Source organism: Zea mays, chromosome 10 (genome assembly GCF_902167145.1).
Source record: "Zea mays cultivar B73 chromosome 10, Zm-B73-REFERENCE-NAM-5.0, whole genome shotgun sequence".
NCBI lineage: Eukaryota > Viridiplantae > Streptophyta > Magnoliopsida > Poales > Poaceae > Zea > Zea mays.
The window spans coordinates 4,037,245-4,043,081 of NC_050105.1; positions in this window are offsets into that span (position 1 = coordinate 4,037,245).

The window sequence follows — 5,837 nt, forward strand, 5'->3', positions numbered from 1 at the left end:
GCTTGCTTGAGCCCATAAAGCGCCTTAGAGAGTTTATATACGTGATTACGATACTCACTATCTTCAAAGCCGAGAGGTTGCTCAACATAGACCTCCTCCTTGATTGGTCCATTGAGGAAGGCACTTTTCACGTCCATTTGATAAAGCTTGAAGCCATGGTAAGTAGCATAGGCAAGTAAAATGCGAATTGATTCTAGCCTAGCTACGGGTGCATAGGTTTCACCAAAATCCAAACCTTTGACTTGTGAGTATCCCTTGGCCACAAGTCAGGCTTTGTTCCTTGTCACCACACCATGCTCATCTTGTTTGTTACGGAAGACCCACTTGCTTCCTACAATATTTTGGTTAGGACGTGGAACTAAATGTCATACCTCATTTCTAGTTAAGTTGTTGAGCTCCTCTTGCATCGCCACCACCCAATCCGAATCTTGAAGTGCTTCCTCTACCCTATGTGGCTCAATAGAGGAAACAAAAGAGTAATGTTCACAAAAATGAGCAACACGAGATCGAGTAGTTACCCTCTTTTGAATATCGCCGAGGATGGTGTTCACGGGGTGATCTCGTTGGATTGCTTGGTGGACTCTTGGGTGTGGCGGTCTTGGAACTTGTTCATCTTCCTTATCTTGATCATGGGCATCTCCCCCTTGATCAATGCTCTCCTCTTGAGGCGGCTCATTATCTTGATCTTCTTCTTCATCATCTTGAGCCTCATCCTCATCTTGAGTTGGTGGAGATGCTTGTGTGGAGGAAGATGGTTGATCTTGTGCTTGTGGTGGCTTTTTGGATTCCTTAGGACACACATCCCCAATGGACATGTTCCTTAGCGCGACGCACGGAGCCTCTTCATCATCTAGCTCATCAAGATCAACTTGCTCTACTTGAGAGCCGTTAGTCTCATCAAACACAATGTCACAAGAAACTTCAACTAGTCCAGAGGACTTGTTAAAGACTCTATATGCCCTTGTGTTTGAATCATATCCTAGTAAAAAGCCTTCTACAGCCGTAGGAGCAAATTTGGATTTTCTACCTCTTTTAACAAGAATAAAACATTTGCTACCAAAGACTCTAAAATATGAAACATTGGGCTTTTTACCGGTTAGGAGTTCGTATGATGTCTTCTTGAGGATTCGGTGTAGATACAACCGGTTGATGGCGTAGCAAGCGGTGTTGATCGCCTCGGCCCAAAGCCGATCCGAAGTCTTGTACTCATCAAGCATGGTTCTTGCCATGTCCAATAGAGTTCTATTCTTCCTCTCCACTACACTATTTTGTTGTGGAGTGTAGGGAGAAGAGAACTCATGCTTGATGCCCTCCTCCTCAAGGAAACCTTCGATTTGAGAGTTCTTGAACTTCGTCCCGTTGTCGCTTCTTATTTTCTTGATTCTTAAGCCGAACTCGTTTTGAGCCCATCTCAAGAATCCCTTTAAGGTCTCTTGGGTATGAGATTTTTCTTGCAAAAAGAACACCCAAGTGAAGCGAGAATAATCATCCACAATGACTAAACAGTACTTACTCCCGCCGATGCTTATGTAAGCAATCGGGCCGAATAGGTCCATGTGTAGGAGCTCGAGTGGCCTGTCAGTCGTCATAATGTTCTTGTGTGGATGATTAACACCAACTTGCTTTCCTGCCTGACATGCGCTACAGATCGTGTCTTTCTCAAAATGAACATTTGTTAGTCCCAAAATGTGTTCTCCCTTTAGAAGCTTGTGAAGATTCTTCATTCCAACATGTGCTAGTCGGTGATGCCAGAGCCAGCCCATGTTAGTCTTAGCAATTAAGCAAGTGTCGAGTTCAGCTCTATCAAAATCTACTAGGTATAGCTGACCCTCTAACACTCCCTTAAATGCTACTGAATCATCACTTCTTCTAAAGACAGTAACACCTATATCTGTAAAAAGACAGTTGTAACCCATTTTACATAATTGTGAAACTGAAAGCAAGTTATAATCTAAAGAATCTACAAGAAAAACATTGGAAATAGAGTGGTCGGGTGATATAGCAATTTTACCCAAACCTTTGACCAACCCTTGATTTCCATCCCCAAATGTGATAGCTCGTTGGGGATCTTGGTTTTTCTCGTAGAAGGAGAACATCTTCTTCTCCCCTATCATGTGGTTTGTGCACCCGCTATCGATGATCCAACTTGAGCCTCCGGATGCATAAACCTACAAAACAGATTTAGTTCTTGATTTTAGGTACCCAAACGGTTTTGGGTCCTTTGACATTAGATACAAGAACTTTGGGTACCCAAACACAAGTCTTTGATCCCTTGTGTTTGCCCCCAACATACTTGGCAACTACCTTGCCGGATTTGTTAGTTAAAACATAAGATGCATCAAAAGTTTTAAATGAAATGTTAGAATCATTTGATGCAATAGGAGTTTTCTTCTTAGGCAATTTTGCACGGGTTGATTGCCTAGAACTAGATGTCTCACTCTTATACATAAAAGCATGATTAGGGCCAGAGTGAGACTTCCTAGAGTAAATTCTCCTAATTTTGTGCTCGGGATAACCGGCAGGGTACAAAATGTAACCCTCGTTATCCTGAGGCATGGGAGCCTTGCCCTTAACAAAGTTAGACAATCTTTTAGGAGGGGCATTAAGTTTTACATTGTCTCCCTTTTGGAAGCCAATGCCATCCTTGATGCCAGGGCGTCTCCCACTATAGAGCATGCTTCTAGCAAATTTAAAATTTTCATTTTCTAAGTCATGCTCATTAATTTTGGCATTAAGTTGAGCTATGTGATCATTTTGTTTCTTAATTAAAGCTAGGTGATCATGAATAGCATCAACATTAATGTCTCTACATCTAGTGCAAATGGAAACATGCTCAACGATAGATGTAGAGGGTTTGCAAGATTTTAGTTCAACAATCTTAGCATGTAAAATGTCATTTTCACTTCTAAGATTGGAAATGGTAACATTGCAAACATCTAAGTCCTTAGCCTTAGCAATTAATTTTTCATTTTCATTTCTAAGGCTAGCAAGAGAAACATTCAATTCTTTAATCTTAGCAAGTAAACTAACATTATCATCTCTAAGATTGGAATTTGAATCATCATTAACATTAGAATCAACCTTAGTAATTAATTTAGCATTTTCATTTCTAAGGTTGGCAATAATATCATGACAAGTGCTTAGCTCACTAGATAATTTGTTCACATTTTTCTACTTCTAGAGCATAAGCATTCTTAACCTTAACATGCTTCTTGTTTTCTTTAATTAGGAAGTCCTCTTGAGAATCCAAGAGTTCATCCTTCTCATGAATAGCACTAATTAATTCATTTAATTTTTCTTTTTGTTGCATGTTTAGGTTGGCAAAAAGGGTGCGCAAATTATCCTCCTCATCACTAGAATTATCTTCATCACTAGAGGATGCATATTTAGTGGAGGATTTTGATTTTACCTTCTTCCTTTTGTCGTCCTTTGCCATGAGGCACTTGTGGCCGACGTTGGGGAAGAGGAGGCCCTTGGTGACGGCGATGTTGGTGGCGTCCTCGTCGGAGGAGGAGTCGGTGGAGCTCTCATCGAAGTCCCACTCGCGGCACACATGGGCATTGTCGCCCTTCTTCTTGTAGTATCTCTTCTTTTCTCTCCTTTTTCCCTTCTTGTGGTCGCCCCTGTCACTATCACTAGATAATGGACATTTAGCAATGAAATGACCGGGCTTACCACACTTGTAGCACACCTTCTTGGAACGGGGCTTGTAATCTTTCCCCTTCCTTTGTTTGAGGATTTGACGGAAGCTCTTGATGATGAGCGCCATCTCCTCATTGTCGAGCTTGGAGGCATCGATGGGGATTCTACTTGGAGTAGAATCTTCTTTCTTCTCCTCCGTTACTTTGAATGCAACGGGTTGTGCTTCGGGCGTGGAGGAGTCGCCTTGCTTGATGATCTTTTTGGAGCCTTTGATCATTAGCTCAAAGCTTACAAATTTACCTATGACCTCCTCGGGAGACATTAGCGTGTATCTAGGATCACCTCGAATTAATTGAACTTGCGTCGGGTTAAGGAAAACGAGGGATCTTAGAATAACCTTGACCATCTCATGGTCATCCCATTTGGTGCTCCCGAGGTTGCGCACTTGATTCACCAAGGTCTTCAAGCGGTTGTACATGGCTTGTGGGTCCTCGCCTTGGTTGAGTCGGAACCGATCGAGCTCCCCCTCGATCGTCTCCCGCTTGGTGATTTTAGTCACCTCATCTCCTTCATGCGCGGTCTTGAGCACGTCCCAAATCTCCTCGGCACTCTTTAATCCTTGCACCTTGTTATACTCCTCTCGACTTAGAGAGGCGAGGAGTATAGTGGTGGCTTGAGAGTTGAAGTGTCGGATTTGGGCGACCTTGTCCGAATCATAGTCTTCATCCCCCGGTGATGGTACCTGTACTCCAATCTCAACAACATCCCAAATGCTAGTGTGGAGTGAGGTTAGATGATGCCTCATTTTATCACTCCACATATTATAATCTTCACCATCAAACATAGGAGGTTTGCCTAATGGGACGGAAAGTAATGGAGTACGTTTGGAAATGCGAGGGTAGCGTAGGGGGACCTTACTAAACTTCTTGCGCTCATGGCGCTTAGAAGTTACGGACGACGTGTCGGAGCCGGAGGTGGATGGCGACGAAGAGTCGGTCTCGTAGTAGACCACCTTCTTCATCTTCTTCTTCTTGTCACCGCTCCGACGCGACTTGTTGTGTGAAGGGGATCCCTTCACCTTGTTGGCGGACTCCCCAGATGGAGCCTTCCCATGGCTTGTGGCGGGCTTCTCGCCAGTCCCGATCTCCCTCTTGGCGGATGCTCCCGACATCACTTCGAGCGGTTAGGCTCTAATGAAGCACCGGGTTCTGATACCAATTGAAAGTCGCCTAGAGGGGGGTGAATAGGGCGAATCTGAAATTTATAAACTTAAGCACAACTACAAGCCGGGTTAGCGTTAGAAATATAATCGAGTCCGAGAGAGAGGGCGGAAAACAAATCGCAAGCAAATAAAGAGTATGACACAAGGATTTGTTTTACCGAGGTTCGGTTCTTGCAAACCTACTCCCCGTTGAGGTGGTCACAAAGACCTGGTCTCTTTCAACCCTTTCCCTCTCTCAAACGGTCACTTAGACCGAGTGAGCTTCTCTTCTCAATCAAACGGGACACAAAGTCCCCGCAAGGACCACCACACAATTGGTGTCTCTTGCCTCGGTTACAATTGAGTTGATCACAAGAAAGAATGAGAAAAAGAAGCAATCCAAGCGCAAGAGCTCAAATGAACACAAGTCACTCTCTCACTAGTCACTATTTGATTTGGAATGAACTATGGACTTGGGAGAGGATTTGATCTCTTTGGTGTGTCTTGTATTGAATGCTATAACTCTTGTAAGGTGTAGAAAGTCAGAAAACTTGGATGCAATGAATGGTGGGTGGTTGGGGTATTTATAGCCCCAACCACCAAAAGTGGTCGTTGGGAGGCTGTCTGTCGCATGGCGCACCGGACAGTCCGGTGCGCCAGCCACGTCAGCTGGTCGTTGGGTTCTGATCGTTGGAACTCTGACTGGTGGGGCCTCTGGCTGTCCGGTGGTGCACCGGACAGGTCCTGTAGACTGTCCGGTGCCCCTTCTACGCGTGCTCTGACTCTGGCGCGCACTGTAGCGCATTTAATGCGGTTGCAGTCGACCGTTGGCGCGAAGTAGCCGTTGCTCCGCTGACACACCAGACAGTCCGGTGAATTATAGCGGAGCGGCCTCCAATTTTCCCGAAGGTAGCGAGTTCAGCGTCAAGTTCCCTGGTGCACCGGACACTGTCCGGTGGCACACCGGACAGTCCGGTGCGCCAGACCAGGGTGC